General features: G+C 30.4%; 1 protein-coding gene across 13 annotated transcripts in view; it reads left to right on the top strand.

Annotated features, from left to right (window-relative positions):
• Positions 1-24,126, top strand: part of LOC103568828 (plasma membrane calcium-transporting ATPase 2) — a 70,357-nt gene that overhangs the window by 637 nt on the left and 45,594 nt on the right. For 5 of the 13 annotated variants that reach the window (XR_001345150.2, XM_014441267.2, XM_014441266.2 and 2 more), the window contains exons 1-3: positions 6-312; positions 596-765; positions 13,846-14,015. The gene's annotated coding sequence lies outside the window, so the exon portion shown is untranslated. Of the gene's footprint in view, positions 1-5; positions 383-404; positions 462-595; positions 766-13,845; positions 14,016-24,126 lie in introns of those variants that run through there. The other 8 variants (XM_014441258.2, XM_014441259.2, XM_014441261.2 and 5 more) reach the window with 8 other exon arrangements.

The raw sequence follows: 24,126 nt of genomic DNA, 5'->3' as shown, positions 1-24,126 counted from the left end.
ATTTGTCAGGGCAGCCAAGTGCTGATAGTAACAACTAATTATTATTATTGCTATTATTATTATTACTATTATTATTTAACTTGGTGAAATATTATTTATTGTTATTATTATTATTTTTTAAAATATTATTACGTTGATAATTAATACAAGTTATTTAATTGCAATAAAATCGTTAGTGAACTTTTACGTGACGGTATAAAAAAAGGTGGCAATTAAATATCGTGGAAATAATTATTATTTTAAAAAATACCTCAGGAAAAGTGGGCGAGGGCGTGCGTGACCGGGTTTAGATCGTTACAGGGGTGGAAAAAAGTAAAAATATTATTAATCATTTTTTTTTTAAATATTAAATCAGACTGATGACCACACGTCATTGCTGATGGTACTCAATAATTTTTATAGATTTTTCAAATTTTTAAAACTGATTAATTTTATTAAAAGACCGCTCCGTTTTAAATTCTGTGAGATTTATATATATATATTTATATACATATATACACATATATATGTGTATGTATGGATGTATGTAAATATGTACATACATGTATGAGTATATGTATATGTGTATATATATATAAATATTTAAATATATCAGAGCTCTCAACTCAGGTCGTGTGCGTGTCCATGTGTGCAAGTGTGTAGTTTGATATATTTTTATTTTATAATTTGACACGCCTGAAAACGGCGCAAGGAACGCCAACGGCGACGACGACGGCGGCCAACCAAAGTAAGACCGATTTAACATCAGCGCCTGGACATCCTATCGTAAGTTATTACTATTTGAATCTAAAAAAACATTATTCAAATTCATTAATTATTTAAACCACCATATGGATGCCATTTTTTGTATAAATTTCTCTGAAACTGATGACAGTCTCATTAAAGCGGGTCAGAGTTAGACCTGGACTTGAGACAGGCGATTCTGAATTCTGACAGACCACCAAGAGTCGGTATTGCAGCTGATAATATATATACATGTATTAAAATACAGTTTTATTTGTGTCTAGTCTACATGGAGTTAAAATATAATGATATCATTTTACGGTTATGTATATATCACGGATATTCGCATGCGCGGGAATCCCCACACTGACTCCACCTATTCCGTCGACCTACACCCGTCTTTAACTGCTGGTTTTTATTCTCTAGCTGCTGCTACTGCTGATGATGATGATGATAATGCTGGTGATGCTGCTGGTACTGATGTTGATGCTGATGCTGGTCCCAGTACTGATAGAAAAGTACCTGCTGCTGCTGCTGCACCTCAACGTACTCGAAACTCTGCCTGCCTTACCCCGTGCCCTCACTTCTCGCTGCCAGGCTATACCAGCAACCCGGCTAGTAGCTAGTTCCCGTTTTGCTCTGTGCTTATCCCGATCAATACCCACGACCACCACACTAAGTGATGTGTATGTCCTTTGCTTTTACAATCAAACAGCCATCTAGTTTTTTATCATTTTACTCCAAATCTACACATACTTTTATATAAATAATTATATAAGTAATTAAGTAGATTAGTTTTGATGAAAGTAGAATCCACGAGCTGATGTCTCTTTGGTTGTTGTCTCCTCAAGAGTTGATGATGGAGTAAAATGCACAGTACTGTCGCCGACCGCATTCAATTGCGTCTAGAGTAGAGTATTCTACTTGCACAGTATTGTGTTACGTTATGCAGCAGCAGCATCATCATCAGCAGTAGTACACTATATATATAGCAGTACCAGCAGATCGTGTCGCCAGTAACTATTTTATCGGAATACGATGTGAAGTTGAGTGTATGGGCTATGAGAGAATGAAGAAGAGAATGGAGAGGGCCAAAGAGCACTCTCTGCACTCCTCTATCCTCTATCCTCTCCATATCCACTACAATTCTATATACATACGTACTATCATACCACACACTCAAGAGTTTGACCTCTGTAAAAAAATTGCCCGACCGTCTGGCGTTATGATAACCAACACGCGACTTTACTTCCAAGAAACTATTTCGTGAACTCGAGTTATTACTGTATGAGCTTTTTATTTTATTATTACATATTTTTAAAAAAAAAAAAACTTTCACTTTATGGTATTTGTGTCAAAGCTTACTCAAATTTTTCATCTGACAATAGTCAGCAGACATTTAAAAATTTTAGGATTTTTTTTTCAACAAAAAAATATTTTGAAAAATTGCACTTATAGTTTATGAAATTTCCGGCATGCCCATTTTTTCAGAAATTTTTTTTTTCATTATCTATGTTAAAAAAAATTTTTCAATTTCAAATATCTGCTAACTTACTATCATATTTTTTGTTTGTAGGATTAGGAAAGAATTTAAAAAAAATATCAGTTGTTGTTTATGTACACAAATTAACCAAGCCATGAATTTTAAAATTCAAGTATTTTATTTTTAAAGAGAGATATTTTAAATTATCTGGATGGTTAAGGTTGTCGATATATCGTGTGCCCTTTGCCGCTGAAAATAAAGTGGCGGTAAGCAAACACCGGCACACTGGTGGTATGAGCGTATGTGTACTGTGGCAATGTGTGCAGTCATGTGTTAGTAGTAAGCTGACGTCGATTCAGCCTCGTGTGCAGTCTGCATCAAACGAATATTCGCGCTCTACTCACAAAACCAGCCCCCACCCCACCCACTATTGCCCGTTCATTTATTGTCGTTTCTTTCCAACAGTACTTCCACACACATTCCACTTCATATACATACATACATAAAGTCTGAACAAGTCATAGAGATAAAGACTGTATGAGAAAGAAAAACATACATTTATATATATATATATATACATATATATACAAACGGTGGGCGTGTCTGGTGAAATCAATTTCTTTCGAAAATCCGTCGAGCATGAGCAGTCCGCGAGGTAAACGTTTGATGCACACAGATCACTTTAGCCTTTATTCTATATATTTTGAATTTTATATTTTTATATATAAATATATGTATATATATCTGTCTGTACTCGATCCATAGAACTTCTGGTTATTCGCATACACGCGCTATTATCAGTCGCGTACTAGACTTCAAGATATTTTACTATTACGAGTATCCCACTATAAACTATAAATATACGCATATATATATACATTTATATATATATATGAATATATAAGCCCGCGAGTGTACTCGTGGCTACTTGTCGGTTCATATTCTTACATTTAATCCGCGAAGATGCAAACATAGCAGGTGAAAGAAAAATCTTGTCATATATATGTATATGTATATATATTTTGTATATTTATCAACCATAGGAGAAAAGTATTTATTATCTATGCAAAGTATATTTATTTATATGAATATAAATACATAAATTGAAATAGCAAGTAGCGTTGCAATATCTACAGTTTACTGTTATGTATATATATTAATATATGTTATTCTTATACTTGTCTATAATGTATTAAATTAAACGACAGGTCAAATGGCTATCCTCTACTCGCTGTTCTCTACACTGGCTCTTTACGCTTCCATTACGTATTATCGTACATTAAAATCGATAATTGTCGATAGTAAACTTTAAATACAATAATAAATATATAGGAAAAAATATATAGATAGATATATATAAAAGAAATAAAAAAAAAAATGAGTGAACGAAGAAACGGGTCAGAAATACCTTCGTTACGGGAATAGTTCGCCGTGACCGTTAAAAACCGATCGATTTTACCGACAAATTATTAAACGACGATCATACATGTATATATATATATATACATATATATACCTCGGCGATGGAGTTGGTGGTGCGCGTTTATGCCACCCGCAGGCACACACGGCAAGGTCGTGCAGTCAATTCCTCTCATCCCTCCACACTTTAATTCTCTTGTTTTTACTCCACTCTCTCCTCTCCTCTCTTATTTTTTATATCCGCACTCGCGTCTTACCCCGCTTATCCGCGGATCTCCTCAGTGGATTATTCTCAATACACGTTCTTCAGTACTCATCTAAGCTCGCGCTTTTATTTTTTTTATTATCCGCTTTCTCATTCCTTTACTTTTATTTTAATGTGCACTTGTAATGTTTTAACGTTTCTATTTACTATTTTTTTTCCGCAATACACGACGTATTCAATGAGCGGGAAAGCCACTCGGAAAATTAAATGCACCCGATTATTTATATCTCAGTAGAATACATTTTTTTCCAAGGTCGTGTACTACTGAATAAATATATATACATATACATGTCAATCGAGGTTTCCGTGTTCTCATATATCCTAGTAAGCTTGGTTGGTGGTGGTTAGTTGGAGCTTTCAATTGAGAATGACGGGGGTATGCCTTTGTGAATGAAAATTCAACAGAAAGTGAAACTCAAAGGGGACCACTCTACTGAAAATTTTTTTAAGTCCCGTTAAAACGCGCTGTTTTTCAATTCATCATTAACACGAATATATACATACATATATATGCTCATATACAAGTATGTAAATATAGGGTTGATGAGATGTTTATATATATATATGTATTTATATTAATAGACATATATATTGCCTATGATAGTTAATTTATTATACACTTGGATGAATTTTATTTATCATCCTGTTTATTTATCTCTTTATTGCTCGTACACTTGATTTACTATCAGATTTATGATGAAACTAAAGACCCAAATAAAAAATAATTTATTGACAAATATGTATACTGACTATAATTAAAAATCTTAAGAGTTTAATAGTAGTGCGTATAAATATGTTACTTTGTAGCAGGGGATTATTGTTATTGTAAATATATATATATATATGTATATAGTATATTATATATTTATTTTCCACGGCATATTGGATTTCTATCGTGCTGTTCTAATTAGCTGTTGCCCCTTTGCGCCCCATTTCCGAGGTCAACCAGCTTGAAAATAGAATAAAAAAATTTATCTCACGGTCGATGTTGACGAAGGATAAGTCATATTCATAAATAATATTTTTTTCGATCCTCTTCCGGGTTTTTAAACTTTTTTTTTTTTTTTTTTTTTTCTAAACTCCAACACCCGCGGTCGAGATTAATTTTAAAAATAAAAATAAAACAAACTGTCTAACAAATTCAAAGTTTGTGACACGGATAATTTATAAAAGGTGTCCAAGTACTTGAACTATCAATAAAAAGAAAAAAAAAAGGATAATCTATTGCACTTAACTTTATTTAATAAAGTTAATTTAAAAGTTGTTTTTATAATCGGATAAATATAATTTATTTAAAAGTAATGAAAAAGTTCGGCAATAGTAATAGCGTGATGATTAACTAAAGTAACTTTAGTTTGAGAGGATGATAGTCATAGTCTCAGTACTCAATTCACGGGGACAAGTATTAAATAAGTGGGTAAAGAGATTGAGAAAATTATTGAAAGTGGGAGAAGGGGGCAAGGGAGAGACTGAAAGTAAACTGTTGAGGATATCTGGAAAAGTTTTTGGTCCCTGGGTCACCTTTGAAGGCCATCGTTGTTTGCCTTCTCGTTGTCCTTCGACGTCTCGCGTTTATTCAAATTTTTTTTTCACGTCTTGTCTGGTCGAGTGGACAAAAAATGTAACAAGCATGCCCTGAAATATCTTACAAGGTAACATATTATTTGAAGGATTAATAATTACAATAATAATGGTGGTAATTTTAATGAAAACGCGTGAGGCCAAACAAGGTGAGGAAATAAATTTAAAAGAGTCTGGATCGATGTATATTCTTTCGTCCAAGTTAAAATGGATGTAGGTCAGAGGTTCGCGATGAGGAGGACGTATGCGAGGAAAGAGGTCGCGAACCGCTAAAATCCTTACACAATTCGTCAAATATGGCCGCTGATTCCTTATATTTATGCTGGTAAAAAAATATTCCTCGAATTAATTTATTATTTAAATAAATAAAACCAAAGAGACATTAGATACTAAAGTACTAATTTATTAAATGATTAGTAATGACTAAAAGCAGTAGCCTTCAGTATGACGTCAAAATAATCGATAGATCGTAATAAAAATAAGCCGTTGGATCGCACAGTGAGAAATAGTGCACCCGTTAACAGATAAAATACCAAAGTGTACTGCTCATGGTTAAAAAAAGTTAATAAATAATAATAATGATGATAACGATAAGAAAAATAATAAAAGGAAAATAATCTAAAAGAGGATGCTTTTGTAAAATTAAATGAAAGGGATCGAGTTGTGCGATGGGTAAAAAACCGCGCCCCTGACCCGTAATAATATATATGTATTTTTTTATGTATATATATATATATATATATGAACAGCTTACATCATGACAGATGGATGGATAGATAAATGTGGATATAAATGGAGATGGGCAACAAGAGTAGTGGAAATGTGAAAGACAACGCGGGGGAGACAGGTCACATGGGCGAGGCATACTAGCCTACAACTTTAGCTAAAACTATTCATTCTTTATTATATATATATATATATATATATATATATATATTATATCCCTTTTATAGACAATATGATATAATATTTTAGCGTTACCCTATACGTACTTACTGGTCACGTGAATGTAAAATAATATCAGAGGCTTAAATTCAATGCGATAAGTAATTTAGTATCTGAATATACCATTACTTGAGTATATATTTATTTATTTATTTATAGATGCATTAGTTAATACATATTTTTTAGTATTATCACTTGTAACCAAACGCGATCCTTCCGATCGATCAGCGTGATTTAAAAGTTACGGACGTCGTCGAGAGAACCATCGCCACGTGCGCGCTTTCAGGGCTTGATATATATTTGTCCGTCTATATATATATACATATGTATGTATGTATGTATGTATGTATGTATGTATGTATGTATGTATGTATGTATGTATGTACATAGATGTATATATATCTATGTATAGATATACTGGATGGTAGATTTGTAGGTACATGCGCATTAATGTGCCGGCTATCGAGCGAGAGCTAATTATGGAAATATCAACATCGCGAAGTCTCTCGGACTGCGAACGTAAATGCCGAGCAAATGGAAAGTGGCTTTTCTACTGTACAGTTGAATAAGACTTTACAACTTTTTAGTTTTTTTTTTCGGTCATACTTTGCTTTTTTTCTTGTCTTGTTTCATGTAAGAATTTTTTATTAAACTTTTTTTTATGTTCTACTTCTAAATTTAGTGATCTTGAGTACGAGTGATAAGAGAGAGGGAAGAGAGAGTAGTCTTTAGTTATATATTTTTGTAGATTACGTATATATATATGTATATAAATATATAAATAGATGGATAGATAGATTGTCGTTTTGTTGGATTTTATTATATCTCGAAGCATTTAGGGTAAGATAATGGGGTTTCATTTGTCGTTGGTACTCCATTGGTACACTAATATACAAAAGCATCCCCTAGGGGTCCATAGCTATCAGTAATGGCAACGGTGACGAATTCAATGACGTCAGACTAGCTGCTGCAGTGTAAGAGCGTGCGCCGATTCCGGTCCCTCATCCCCGCCACTGAATTCCGTACCGGCTATTACGTCATAGTTTAATCTGCGCGCGCACATGTAGGGTCACCGCAGAATAAATATATATGTCAAATTGAACCATTGCTATTTTTTTTTTTATTATCTCTTTTCAAAAGCGAATAAATTTTATCATTTTTATTATTTTTTCACTTTAGTTTTACGAGCTTTTTATGCAACCGAGTGTGTATTACGGCGTTACGTACAGTCCGGGATACAGAGGAACTATAAAAAAAATAAAATACAAATGTAAGGTGATTGGTACATTTATGATGAAGATGATTTTACAGGAAATAACTTTAGCTCTGCAAACAATGCTCGGGTAATAAAAATTCAAAGATATATATATATATATATATATACATTTTTATACGATACCAGTAAGCTTGGAGATAAGAAACGCGAGAAGTGATCCATAATGAATAAGACCTGAGAGAGTTCGTAGGATAGGGAAATAAAATATAGATATATTTAATATTGAATAACTTTTTCATTTTATCTTATATCATTTTTTTTTTTTTTTTTTTTTTTTTCTATATTTTTTTTAATAGAGATATAAGATTCAAATGTACAATGAAGATGTTATTTAAGTATTTTATTGTATACTGTCAGCAAGTGAAATCAATAATAAGATTTGGTCTCGTCGGCCGAGTGCTCTAGTTCTACCCCTCGATTGTTGTATCAACGATCCAATCATCTCGCTGCCAATGGACCAAACAACAAATCACCACCTCGAGCTTTTCATAATTTTTTATTTAGTTTTTTTCTTACTACTGGACTTTTTTTGTCTGTCTGTGTCTCAGGAGTATCCCACCCCAGCGGCGTGCAACTTAAGTTTACATTCTTCATGTTACTCTGATGGCAAACATGAGGTGGATGTGGTTCGATCCTATGGCGCCGACACTCCACCCTCGTCATCTTCGTCTTGTTAGACTTGATAGTCGTTCTAGATAGTGTGTTACGTTAAGTTACGTATGCGAATTCACCCTCCTCTTATTTTTATTATTATTTTTATACTTCTCATCAGCTCAATCCCGCACTTTGCTCTAGTCTAGTCTACTCTACCGAATATTCTAAATTATGTCATGTAAACTAGCAAAGTTGAGAAAAAAAAAGCAAGCAAACTGTTTTGTTCTACAAAATCGATTACTGTGGGGGCGGGAAAAAACATTATGCTACTCCAATAAATATATAGATACATACATTTAATTATTTTTTATGATGCGATATTCAATGCATTTATTTTTTTAGTTATTGCGGTAGATATTTTTTATGTGGACAATTTTTTTTTACAACTGGGATTTTAATTATTTCTGGTAGTGTGTAATGCAATGTAATGAGTATTTGGTATTAAAGTATACGGCTGTCTTATCACAAAAGTACGTAATCGCTTATGTGTACTCGTTAATTTTTTTTATCTCTCATTCACCCCAATTCTTTTTCGCTTTTGTCGATGAGAGGATTAGCCGACACGAACACACACGGAGGCTCTATAAATGTAGAACAAGGCCGTAAAATATCTGATCGAGACTCAATCACGGTTTTAAATTATTTTATTGTCTTGACACTCTAATTTTTAATTGTCAATTAACTTGTTTTTTTTTATACTCGATAAAAAATATTTACTGGAGGGTAAAAATAAATATTAACTTTTTTTTTTTACATATGGGAGTTCTTTAAGTGAAAATTTTTCATTGATTTCATTATTATTTTATACAGATGTGTACAGTTTTAATTATAATTGAACTGTTATATTTATTTTAGATAAAAAAATTTTTTTTTTTTTTAATTTTAAAACTGTGTTAATTTTCGAGGCATTGACCTGATGATTATTTTGGTGATTCAAATTGAAATGATGTCATATGTGTAGTTTTCTATAATTAATGTCTATAAATATATAATAATAATAATAATAATAATAATTAATATTATTATTATAATTAAATGATACTGAAGTTAACCGACGTCTAATAATTTTCGAATTTTTTTTTAAAAACAAATTACAAAAAAAATATTTAAAAAAATTGCACTTATAGTTTTTTAAATTTTCTACATGTGCATTTTTTTTTTTTTTTTTAATTGATTTGTTAAAAAAAAAAGGCAAAAATTTTTGTTAGTTAACTTCAGGGTCATATGATTCGTAGAATAATTTCTTTTTACACAAACTAATAATATGACGACAAAAACGCATGCGTTGAAATACAATTGTTTGTAATGGCAATGATTGTATGATTAGAAAGTATATATACATATATCTTGTATAGTAGTTACCGTCGAGGTCATAACGTCATTGATTTAACGATGAACCTCATGGTATTTATTTTCTCTTTTAATTATTTCATTTAATTGCTGAATAGAAAAAAAAACCGCGAAATTTAAATTTGAAGTATAATTTAAAAAACTTTTTTGTGTCACATCCGTACTATGACAATTATTAAATATAAATATAATTTTAAAAAAGCTGACACTATTAAATCGACTGAGCAATCGATTTGTTGAGTATGAAGCCAATGGCGTTATTATGCAGTAAGAGAATAAGACCCTGTTTCGATTACATGGTGTTGACGCACATGTACACGACACGATCCTGTAAGGAAGTAATACCACCAAGTCTCCTCCTGTCACTCATAATGGAACTCGTACATACCGCACATCACATCACATCACATATTAATTCTTAGTCTTGTGCTTGCTTCCATTTAATACGTGACGTCATTTATATGACAAACACACGGCGCGGTGCCGTTCTACTATATACTCACCACTCGATATAAGTATGAGTTAATTCAATTTTATTATCATCATTATTATTATTGTATCATCAGTCAATGATTTCATACAATTATTAATAAATATATATACATATATATATATATATATATATATATATATATATATATATATATATATATATATATATATATATATTTTTTTTTATTCTTATGACATATTTATCTCTCATTATTCATTACAATAAATATTATTCCAATGATTAATAATAATATCATTTTTTAAAATTATATTGATATTAATTTATAAGAATTTTGATATATTTTATGAATATTAAAATTAAAAAAAATATTTTTACTTATCACTCGAAAAATGACCTGATTAATTATATTAATTGATAAAATATTTATATTTATTCTACAGTTATCAGAAAAAAAAAATTACAAAAAAAAAAAAAAAAAAAATTGTATTATTTTCTGTTACAAAAGTTTGTATTTAAATTCAGATAAAGTTTAAACTTTTAAATGTTTTCTATTTTCACTCACAATGATCTCATTGAGAATTTATATTTACTTGGTTGCTTTTGTTGTATAAATTCATACAAAAAACTTTTTATGTCTCATTCACATTTTCCATGAATTTTATATTAATTTATACTGTATACACTCTCTCTTTATTTATATCTCACATTAAAAATAATAAATTTATTCTATTTAACTTTAATCAGAGTGATAAAAAAAAATTTTTCAGTACTTAAATTTCCACACATTGAACTCATACATATATACATATATACATTGATTGATATTGTACATAATAAGTAAAAATAATATCAATATAAATTCGTAAAACTCAATTATAAAATCATGTTCCGCGGAATCATAAAAAATTCTTAATGTTCACTTCCACGTAATTTAAATTTTTAAAAGTCATATTATATTGCCGTTGATAAATTATATTTTTTAAACTGAAAAAGAGATTAAGAAGTGAAGGATAAAAAAAATTATTAAAAAGCAAAAGAAGAGAATTAAGCTTAGAAGCAAAATTAAGAGGAAGAGGAAGTAGAGGAAGTGAAGAAGGGAGGATATAGTTAAAGTTGATAAATAGAAAACGATATCGACGTCGATTAAGATAAAGCACAATTTTCTTTTGGCCCCAAGCCTCTCACCTAGTTCTCTACGTCCTCCTTTACGTATCTCTCGTGCTCTACATTGCATTATACATTCTCACGACACTTCACATAACACTACTGCTAAATCGTAAAACTTTTAAGGACTTTAGCAAAATACGACATAGTATATTTATATATATACATATACATATGTATAGGTTTCAATAGATCCTACTGAGCAATAATAATATTTAATGATAGATCATAGTCAGGAATCCGTATGCGGTATAATTTACTATTGAGGTGATATATATAAAATATATGCGATTCAGTGTTGACGATATATAGGAACACGCGAAACCGGGTCAAAGCTTTCTCCCCGTCAAAGCTGAGGAAATAACTAAATAAAGCATCACCGACGGACGACGATGCAAGCGAACCTATACTCCTCTTCTACGAGAACACTACCGTCCAATAGACGTGTCTTAATTATTATTATATTTTTTATATTATAATAATGTAAAAATTTATCATGGTCATATTTATAACTTTAATAATGGCAGCAAGCATTTATTCATGAATTATAAATATTTTAAATGTTAATTTAAAATAATATTTTAAAAGTTTGTATTCTACTAGAAGCTAAACTTTATGAAATATTTACACTAAAATTTAATCTGTCAAGTAAACAGAAAAAAATATCACTTAATATTTTTATTAGTAACTTTATCATTTAATCTTAACTATTTACGATCTAATAAAATTTTTAAAGAAAATATTTTTATTAAATTTCCGAGTAAATAATTCGTAAATAAATTTTAAATATTAAGTTTCAATCTCTGGATAATACAATTGTCTTTTCATAAAACTTTTTTATGTACACTGTTGAACCAGTTACATACCATGTATTTCATTCACATATATATGTATATACTTATATACAAACTTGTTTTACGGTTTTAAAATCTAAGATATTGATGCAAAATAACGAAAGTTTGAATTTTATTTAAAAGTGTCTCGAAAATTTGATAATCTTTAGGTCAAACGTCAGTCAACCTGAAATTTTTTTCCGTTCAATACTCGTGGACTTGTCTTGTCTCTTTTATTCCTCTACTGCTCAGTCTCTGTGGGCGAAAAATTTTTCTCTGGTGTCTCTGCGGTACCAGGATTTTTTGATCTGCATATAAGTACATACTGGCATATACATACATATATATTTGCATATATGACAAAAGTTTCGAATGATTACTGGGCACATGGGCAGCACGTACTTGTCTTGTCGTTGATTCAGAGTTTCGTTCCCGTGTTAAAGTAGCGGCTGTTAAGTCTTTTATCTCATTTCTTGGTTCAGTTTTTATATTTTATTTTGCGTCCCTGCTTTCTTCACGCATTACGCCGAGCTATTTTTACCGGAGACACGTGGGCTTATGCCCGATGTCGAATAGTTTTGTTGCAGTACCAACAACCCAGCTCACGGTTGCTATGAAAAATTTTTATTGCAGGTGGAAAAAATTTTAATAATAATTATTATATTTATCATAAAATAATATCTCGAATCATTAATTGGGTTTATTAAATGACAAGTATTTATTGTTGCCACTCATCAATTACTGAATGTTAAAAATTTACGGTGACGTTAATAAACAGACACGACGTAAGGATTAAAAGCTTTTGGGGTTCGAAAAGTTATCTCTGTCATTGGGATACTCATAGAAATATATGTGTGTACACATACAATAAAAAAAAATATATATATAGTTATAAACGATGTCTTTGTGGTGGCCGATAAAAGCATAATCCTACAAAACCAGTCGAGCACCCGAAACATTTCGTCTAATTTTAATCCTCAGAGCTTTTAATTTTGTGAAATACATAACACAGTATTCATATATATTTATATATCTTCATAGTATACTACTATAAATATAGTGTATATATAATTAAATTTACCTGTTAAATTAAATTTATTATTTTCTTGACATCTTAGTTAAATTTAAATTAAAATTTTAATAATTAATTTTAAAAATTTTTATATTATATATATATTTAAAATCTTCATATTTTTCAGACACTTATAGTGTCAAGTTCTCGGTTAATTATTACTTTAATTATTATTATTTAATAGAATAAAAAATAAGCCCGTGGAATTCACCTACGATGACGATGACGGCGTCTCGCGTGAATGTTTCCACCGAGGACGACTTATTTTAGTGCACCCCGTGTTATATCTGCACATTTAAATTGAGCATTTGCCTAGACGCTGGTTTGCTCGTATGTTGGCACAAGGTAATCGGTTGCTTTCTTGGCAAGCTCTGTTAATTTCGCGATGCTACTGCTTACTACTCACACACCACACCTATAATATTTTTTATATTAAACTGCAGACATTGCCATTGCGTCACTATCATTCTTACGCACGAGACTGAACACTTAAATATTTTATTAATTTATTATAAAATAATATTCTTGTAAGCTATCATAGTAGGTGTCAGTTTATGTTTACCTATGACTAGATATCTATATATGTATGCATATATTATGATTGTTATGCAAATTGATGTTTGCAGGTGAAGGTATCAGTCCAGTGTGAATCCTGTCGTGGCAACTTTAACCTATCACGTCGCATGCTTCGCGGAGTCAAGTCCAACAAGTCGGAAATACCCGATCAAAGGAGGCGCTGCTCGTGGATAATATGCGGTAGAACCTGTAATCCACGTCTGGCAGGTAAATTTAGCAGGTAACTAGATTGCGTAGAGATTCATTTTACACTGGAGTGTATTAAACACACATGCACACACAAACACACATCAATTTATTTGTTATACTCCTGTATAAATTATATACCGTTTCCTGAGGGATATTAATGGATGTGTGTATGTGGGTGTTTTTTTTGTACACGTGTGCGCATCTATGGTGGTATGGTACATGTACTTAATTCAATCCACTTGATCTATAGTACTCGGATGACTTTTCGACCCACGACGTCGATTGATGTATTGAGCCGCGTGTACACAATAAGTAAGACGGTACAGAGCATAAGATAATTGGATAATCGATATGAGTTAATCGAATTCCAAGGAAAGATTTTGCGAACGCAACTTATTTAAGATTAATTTTAATATATGCTTGATATATATTGAAGAATTTATTTTTGGTAATCATATTTTCTTGGTGTCAATATTTGAAATTTTTTCGCGGTAAATTTTTAAAAAAATTTTAAATAATATGAGTGTGTAGCAGACAGTCAAATATTAAATTATTAATAATTTGAGTAAGTAATTAATAAAATAAAATTTGAAAAAATGGGCATTTAAAAAATTTTAAAATTAATAAGTGCATTTTTTATAAATATTATTTTTTAAATTATTTATAATTTTAAATTTGTCTGATGTCTGTTACATTCACACTTATAAAATTATTGAAGTATTTATTTTTGGTTTTGTTAATTTGCAGTAGAGTAAAATTATTTGAAACTGAAAAGGATTTCAGTGTAATAAAAAAATTTATTATTGAAAATACAAACTGATTTAAAAAAAAAATTTAATCAGTTTTTAAAAGATTTTGTAGGCGCACGTTTTATTGATTTAACTGATTAAACTTTGAAACGAAACGTTTGCTCAAAAAAATGAATTTAAATTAATATAATTGTTTTTTCAAATAACTTGCAATTCGATTGATCGAAGTTAAAGCAGATCGAAGCTCTTTTGCTTTGCTAAATTTATCCAATTTCGTTTTTATAACTTCAAAAGATATTAAAGAGAAAAAAAATAGAAAATACATTTTTTTGATTTTCATTTAACGGTACTAGTTCAAATAAATCGATCTAAATAAATCCTCCAGACTTATCAAGATTTAGATCTGATTAAATTTCGAAATTGATTGAACGAGTTCAAGAATTCGCATACAATAGAAATAGTCGATTTTTCTATTTTTGAAACTAGTTTACTAACTTATAACTAAGCCTCATTTTCTTTTATCAAATTCGTTTAGAAAATCTAAAAAAAAAAATTTACAATTTCAAATCTCAGTAAAAAATTCATAAACCCATAACTTTTTTATAAAGAAAATTTTTAAGTTCGGCTTTAAATAAAATCCGAATTCACTCAAAATTTTTTACAGAGTATGAACTCGCTGATAAATTTTTATTTTTTAAATTAAAACATTGATCTCTAGCAACATCAAAGAGTGTAATCGAGCGCAATATAAGATTTTTCTTCTCTTTGTAGTTTTCATACAGTTTCATTGTTCCTTTCTCATAGTTGTCAGCAATGTGTCAATGATAGTGCAGTCCAACTACCCAATTTTGTGACGTCCCAGTTATTCAACTATCAACTATCCAACTCTCTCGATAGTCCTTTCTCTCTCTCTCTCTCTATATATATATATACAATATATGTATATATATATTCAATGGTTAATATAACTAGGTTACGGGAGCTGTCCTCGATCCCTACACTTGGTGTTGCTACATGACCGTTCAATGGATGAGAATCACATGTCCAGAGTCATATCCCTTGACCTTTCCCACCATGTCACCCCTTTTAATAGAACACTAGCACACATAAATATATATGTACATTCACCCTTTTCTTCACTCTGTCCTCCCTTTCTCAATGTCAAACCAGAGTCATTACACGACCATCAAGTGTCTTTTAAAAACAAGATAAAACTCAAACTCAGTCATGTTGACAGGACATTTTAACCATTAGCTCTTGATAACTTTTATTTCAAATGATCTTTAATAAAAGTAGTAAACCGAGGAAAGTTTATTCCCCATCTCGGTAACCAGCAATCTTAGATCTGGCCCCAAAAGACCTCGAGCAAGGACAGTCATGAGGGGTTACAGAGGCAGAGGGCTGTTTAATACTCGCAGTTGCTTGTCGGTTTAGTTGGCGAAACTGCTCATCGCGAACTCGGTATAGAGGTGCACTGTACTGTCCGATCAATACGGAACGCATCATACCATCGTGTCGTAGTTCACCTTTCTCTCATCATACACCGGCTTCCTGGGAAATCTCTGTCTATCCAACGTTTTTTTTTATTTCCGTCAGAATTTAAAAATAGATAGCAGAGAAAAAAATTTAACACAATGTCCAGAGGAGTATATGGTGTGGAGGCGAGCGTGAAAACCCGTGAATGCACTGGGAAATTCGGGTTAAAAATTTAAGCGGATTTTCCCGCGAGCACATTTCATCCCCAATGCCACTGGGTTGCTATCACTCAAGTGCAAATATCATTATTTTTTTTTTTTTATTCTTTTATTCCAGATGTCGTTGCTATAAAGTTGAGCGCACATTTGTTTATTCTTGATAACGAGATTAAATATACCCATCGATATTTTAGTTAAATAAAACTTTATTCATTTAAATATACATCAAAAATTTAATTAATTTTTTTTTGCAAATATTTGTTTATAAGATTTTTTAAAAAATCTTAAATAATAACAAACTTAATTTAAAAAAAAAAAAAAAAGAGAAGTTGCATTAATTTTTTTTTAGTCAAAATTTTTATTTTTTCCATAAATTAATTACAAAAAATGAGTAAATTTCGCGCAAAAAACAAATACTAATAATCGACTATGACGTCATTACATCTGGAGCTAAGAACCAATGCAAGTCACATTATTCTCTTGTATTTTCTTTTTGTCATGATTCTGATAGGGTAAACGGATATTTTTTCTCCGTACGATAGTACGTCAGAAACGATATAATGACGTCACTAGTATTTGAATTTAGTTTTAAAAAAGAGTTTTTAATTTAAAAATCGAGAAATCACTTACTACAATTTTCCCTCAATTTTTTTTAAGAACTTTAATTAAAAAAAAAAAAAAAAAAAATGAATTACAAAACATGCAACTTCTCAATTAACGGTATTGACTTAAATTATTTTTACCGAAATGTGAGCGACTGATTGACGAAGTTTACTGTTGATGTTAATGTATATCTGTATCACGTGGTTTTGTGTATCAACGCGTTGTTATTTCTCCGGTAAAACACACAATCAACGTGTAGTCGGATGATTTTAAACGACACCAGAAATAATTCTGCCAGCAGAACCAGAACCATCAGCTCGAAAATATAACAAGCACTCACGTCTGCGGTCTGGTTATTAACTACATGTAACTTTAGATATTAAATGGTAATATGGTCTTAAATTTTTCCACTCGACCCTCAATCTGCTCGGCTCGCTAAACTTTTATACACTCAAACATATCTATATCTAATATCTAAACGATATTCTTACATTAATTTATAATAATCACGCCTACCTAAACGATTACACGTCAAATAACTCACTGAATTTTTTTATTTTCCTCAACCTTCGTACATTCATGTCATGCCATTACGACAATCTATTATTCAAAAATTTTGTAATTTACATAAATCTAAAGCCCATTCTATTTTCGTGATAACAAACAAAGTCTACTCTCTTATAACTTTTTTATAAATAGTAATGACGAAATTTTAATTTTAAATCGGGATAGTGAGTTACCGAATCCAATCGAATCATTCGAAATACGTACACTTGAAATTAGTAATTATGATAGATTAAAAATATATAAATATGAATGATTAACGACTAAAAGTAGTAGACTACTCTGCACGACAGTGCACACGCTAGTCGTCAATTGGACACGCCTTGGAATGGCTTCTCAACCGGATGGGAGAGCCAAAGTTACAGAGAAGCTGTCGTGTAGTAAAATATTTAACCTGCACGTGTGGCTTTACACCATTAAACTGTATATTAATTATATAATATATATGTATATATATATATATATTTATGTACACGGTGTGTATTTATGAGGTATGGAGTAAAAGAAAGTTTATTAAACGAATGAGGGTGTGTATTTTCCACCTGCTTGCGTGACTCTTACCCGAATGAAATAGAATGCAAGTTTAAGTGAAAATAAAAAAGGGAAAAAAAAAGTTAGTGGGGAAAAAGATTCGTCGCAAAGTAGTAAAAAGGGTAGTAGGGCCTTTTTATACTTTAGAGATGAAAAGATAAAAAAAATAGTTGAGAGAAAATGAAAATAGTATATAGTGTGTACAGTAGCATGTACGATCGTGATGGCGATTCACGATATAGGTCTTCGTATCGCCGACGTGGCGCCTACGATTCCCCGATCGATAAAGCCGACCAACCCAGCCAGCCAGACAACTCTTGCTCTTGCTCTTGCTGAAGCTCTTCCTTACTCTTTCTTAAATTTATATTTTTACCTCATCTGTCTCTTCCTTCCCTCTTACCAAAAGATTTTCATCCCCGTATTTTACTTAATCTTTTTTCTTTACATTTTTTATCTTTTCAATGCCTTTTTTTACTCCTCTTCTGCGCCGATAATCTCGTTGACTGACCGAGGCCCTCGTATAAAATAATACCAGACACTCGTTATCAGTCCTTCTCTTTTGTGTTGACAATGTACTCACAATATATATAGATATATAGATATATATATATATATATTGATGATAATAGTGTGTAGAATAAAATTGATATCGAAAATTCGATTGATACTTGAGCGGGATTTTTATGAGACTATAAAATGCGTAAAGCTCTTGTTGTCTTTTTTATTCGATATTAGGGTCGACTTTATAATAAATATCAAAGTTCAACCCTTGAAAATTTATATTCAAATTAATTAATCCGAAGATACGTTAAAATTTTCGGTTATTGTTGAGTTTTATAATGATAAGAAACAGAATTTTTAAAGCTTTAAGTTTGAAATTGAATGCCTTTGATTTTTGAATTTTATTTGACGTTGGTAAGCAATCATATAAAGTATGTCAAAATATGAATATTGAATACTTTCTTTATCTTTCAAACTTTCGGTTATGAAAAATTTTTTTCATTACACTCAATGTCGTATGTTGTTAAAATTTTTTTTGCATCAAACTGAAAAGTTTCGAGAGCTCTGCGGTAATTTTTTTTTTTTCGTATCAGCAATTGAAAATTTTTTTTTTTTTTTTTTTTTTTTTTTTTTTTTTTTTTTTTTCAAACCGATTATTCATCGGTAATCATCGTATTAAATTTTAAATTACTGTTTTAATTACTAAGTATTGTTTTCTATGTTTGCTGTCAATTTCTATTTGATGGAAAAATTTTCGTAACAATAAAACATGAAAAATTGATTTCGCTTGAGAGTTTACATAAAATGAGATTTTGCGATATTTTTATAATTATTGTCAAAGAAGACTTTACATTTCCTGAAATGAAATTTGTTCTTCAATTTAAAAGAATATTATTCGATTTAAATGTAACGAAATTCAATTCTTGCATGATTACTTTCTCTATCACCTGAACTCGTATTACTATCAAGGATATTCTCAATTTTTCAATATCTTTTGAATAAAAAAATAAAAATAATGTGATCCCATTTATTTTTATTATTTCAAAGGGCATGAAAAATTCAAAATATCGATCGATTTCAATAACCCTAGTTCAGGGATACAGAAAGCAATAGAATATTTAACTTCAGTTCATTCAAATCGTTCAATTACTTTTTAACTTCCTGTCATGAAAATTGAAAACTTTCAGAAAAAGAAAAGTTATTGGTCAGATCGATTTTCGAAACTCGTTTTCATCAAATGTCATCGTTTTGATGTCCTAGAAAGTTATTCTGACCATTTTCAAATAAACATCCGCACGCGCGTGTGTTTAAATTTTTTCATTCCAAAAATGTCTAATTTTTTTTTTTTTTAAATCTGCGCTCAAAAACAGCGGGAAGTTTTAAAGTTGGTCCACAGGGTCACCAGTTTTTCAAATTCTTTTTTACTAAAATTAATAATTTTTCATGACACCAAAAACCTGAAAAAATCTTGAGCGTTTTTGAAAATTAATTTCCACATTTTCATAAACTATCAAAGCATTTAATTATTTTCTAAAATATTATGCAGTAATTTAGCTCGATAAATAATTACTCCTACTAAAATATATACAGAGACCAGATACTGATAGAGACTGCGATCAAACGCTTAATCCTATTAGTATTATCAATTTCCGGGTTCATTTTAATATTCATTACTTACAAATAAAAAAAATACTATCTCCTCTAAATTCATACCTCAGAGTAAATTAAAATATATGCATATATCTATAAACCGAAAAACTGGATTTCTAGGGGAAAAATATATACACATATATAAATAAATATATTTCATACCGGACACAAATTAACATACATATTAATGATAATAATCAGGGAAATTTCACTCCCTCTACTTTTAACTCCTTAGATATATATATTGGTGTTATATTTATCTAGTCATAGTGGAATTCGTATGTGGACTGACCGTAACGCATGGTAGGAAAGTGAATAGTGTATAGGTAGTATTGTAAACGGGTAAATGTGTATAGAAACCCGGTGAATTCACACGGTTATTTGAACAGAAATGAAGCCACAAGAGTAGCAGTCAACAAAGAGGACGTCAATGCCAATGTATCTCAATTAAAATCTATTCCAAACCTTTTCAGCTAATAATCCTCTCGACATATTTATACTATAATAATTATAACGATAATTATTATTAATAAAATTATTAAATTAAAAATATCTAGTGAGTAAAAAATAAATAAATAAATTAACATTTGGACTTGAGCCAGAGCTAATTAAATATTCACTAAAGTAATTGGTCCACTTTTAAAAGCGCGTAGACTCTGGGTAAATTAAACGATGCATTATTGGAATTAAAATTTTAAAGCCTCAGGCTTCAAGAGCTAAATTATTGTATGTACTGAAAAATTACCAACTGACTTTCAGACAAGAGACTCATTTTTTTTTTAGCGCTAATGTCCATTATGTTCAACATTTTATTTATTTTTATAGCTCTTATTTAAAAGTTTCCTCTTGATAAACTTTTCAGTGTTTTCTTAAATTACCGTAACGCGATAAACAAATTTATTGTGAGTAAGATAAAAGTTCGAGAGTAGAGTGTTACAAAACTAAAAAGATTTGAAGGCCATGAGTGTTAGATTACTCGAGTTAAACAAGAAAATAATTCACTAGGAAATTAAAATTTTCTCACGCATATTCCATTAAATGACGCGCGTCGTCTAAGAGACAAATTATCGTCAATAATATTTTAAACTCACTGTCACAATAATGTCTTTATATATATGTACATATATTTACTCATATAACACTTGAAACGCCCTGATACGTTATGTTGTAAACCGCAATGAATTTAATGAGAATTTCCGTCGTCAGTGATGATGATGATGGGAATAAATAATAATAATAATAATAATAATAATTATTATTATTATTATTATTATTATTATTATTATTATTATTATTATTATAATATGGTAGTAGATACACGGCATGACATAACGACTTTGACGTCATTCACGGACGTCATTGACGGATTTCGAGATAATATGGACATTATGTAGAAAGATCAGAACGACAATTAGATCTAGTTCTCCCTCAGAGATCCCTACTGCTGTGTAAACTTTCTGGTGATTAATAAGTGTGGAATCTATATTTAAATTACTAAAAAAAGTAATTACGAAATATTTTATCTTTTATTTATACGTGTCAGTTTTTTTTTACCAATGACCTCATAATTATTTATTTTATTTTTTTTTTTAATATTTTTAAATTCCCATTCTGTCTTTTTCTAGCAACTGTTTAAAAATAAATTAACTTTTAATTATTTAATTAAACTTTCGTTAAAGACTTTTCTGTAGTATGAGAAGCCTTAGATTTGAAAAGTAAATTAGCAGCGAAAGGTTGGCGGTTCGGGTCCCGTCGACCGCAATTTATTGGCTTTAATTTTTTTAGCCATAAATAATAGATGACATTTGCCGGCAATATGTTGTAGAGATTATGTGTGTGTGAGAAGTTAATGAATTTTATTTAAAATTTAAAAATTTTTTTGAGTAAAATAAAAAAATTTGTTTTTCTTGTAGACTATCAGATTCAGTAAATTAATAATAAAGTAAATTGAATCAGGGACTTGATGGATAGTGGGTTGTCGTTATAAATATCATTTGTAAGCATGCAAATCGTGTACATCACACGCGATTGTCAGGGCTAATAGGATCGCGATTGAAAAACGACCGGAGAGGACAGAGAAGACGTGTAATTCGATTGACCTCTCTTCGTCTTCGTCATTCATTATCACAATGAAAAAGCTATAAAGTTATTCAACATTGCTGTTGCTACACTACTGACACATTACAATGTCATTTTGCATCAACATTTTTTTTTTCACTTATACTTTTCAATGAGAATTCAAAAATTTGACCAGGTGCCGCCATTTTCAAAAATTTATGGTTAACTTAAATTTATCTGACCTTATTAATCACAAAGTACTAAAGGATATCAATGAATTGGCAAAAAAGTCTGATACTGAAACTTTTTCACTAAAATCAATCGTCATTTTACTTTACATAAAAAAGTCAAATAGAAATTTTACAGTTGAGATAAAAGTTCAATTGACTGTACTGATAAATTTAAAATTTAAAAATTTTCAGTTATTTTAAAACAAAGAATAATTCAAATTTGTCAAGTCCAAAAATTCCTCTAGAAAATTATATAGCATACAAATGATGAGAATGTTAAAAAATTCCTATCAAATTGTTAAATTCCATAGATTGTAGTTCAAGAATTTTATTTTTGTATCTACACGAAAAAATTTCAAACCCATGGGAAAAAAATTACAGTTTGACATACAGAGTTTATGAAACAATTAATTTTGAATAGACAGCTGCATTCTCAGCCACCCTTTCATGTGAGCTGATGCTGATTCAATAGCCCGCGAAAAAAATATATTTGATTTAACGTCAATATATTTGAAATTTAATTTTAAGTGTGTATAAAGTATAAATGATATTAAAGCGGCAGTCAGAAAAAAGTATTGAAGTAGCATTTGTGGCCACTTCTACTCTTCTCCGACTTCTGAAAAAGTATGAAATAAATTTTCCATGGCAGCAGTGTGATAAATTTATCTTATACACATTTTCAAAAACAATTATGTCAATGCGTTTTGTACAAATTATTTTATTTTAATTTTCCAAGTGTCAAAAACTGGTCGTAATAAAAAAACGCTACTTCTACCCTGCACCAATATTTTTCATATGAAGGTCTCCGAAAATTTTACACCGTCTACTCGGGGTGCAATTTTTTTGGTGTAAAATATCAAGGGTGTACTCGTAACACAGTATAAGTATTCTTTCACACCGTTCGCTGTTATTACCTCAAACATTGTCCAATAATATAATCTGTAGTTAAAAATTATAAAATAATATATAGGTCGCAGCACTAGTCATCATTTTTATTATTGGTCTAAATTATTTTAAAATAAATTTGAACATTTAGTGTCGCAGTAATCGAGAGTTTTAAATCAAGAACTTATGCATCTACCATTGGTGGTGTGAACGTTCTAATGCACATGGTCAAAAATTTAACAGCTCGCGTAGTGTAACTCACACGTGTTTAAAATTTTACCACCGATCATTCACTCCGCGGACTCATAATTTCGTACGTAGGCATATAGTTTTCTCATTTTGATGATTGTGATTTGTAAGTCATAGTCTTTCTCTTTCTCGTTTTCCTCATCGTCGTAGTTGTCGTTGTAGTCGACGTTCGTCGATCGAAAGAGACTGCGTCTGCGCGTTGTATGCATTTCAATAGTTCAAATCTATATAGCTAATATGTACCATCAACTAATGCAATGTAAAGCATAGTTACATTTGCGTCCTATGTTCTCCATACAAATATATATCTATATACATATATATATAGTACAATACATTGCATATAAATCTGTATTATGTTTCAATTGCATGGCTCGTCGGACCATGAGTTTTACTACTTGAAGGACAAGGTGACGTTAAATAGTCCA

This window comes from Microplitis demolitor, chromosome 3 (genome assembly GCF_026212275.2).
Source record: "Microplitis demolitor isolate Queensland-Clemson2020A chromosome 3, iyMicDemo2.1a, whole genome shotgun sequence".
NCBI lineage: Eukaryota > Metazoa > Arthropoda > Insecta > Hymenoptera > Braconidae > Microplitis > Microplitis demolitor.
This window is presented reverse-complemented; position numbering and strand designations above follow the sequence as displayed.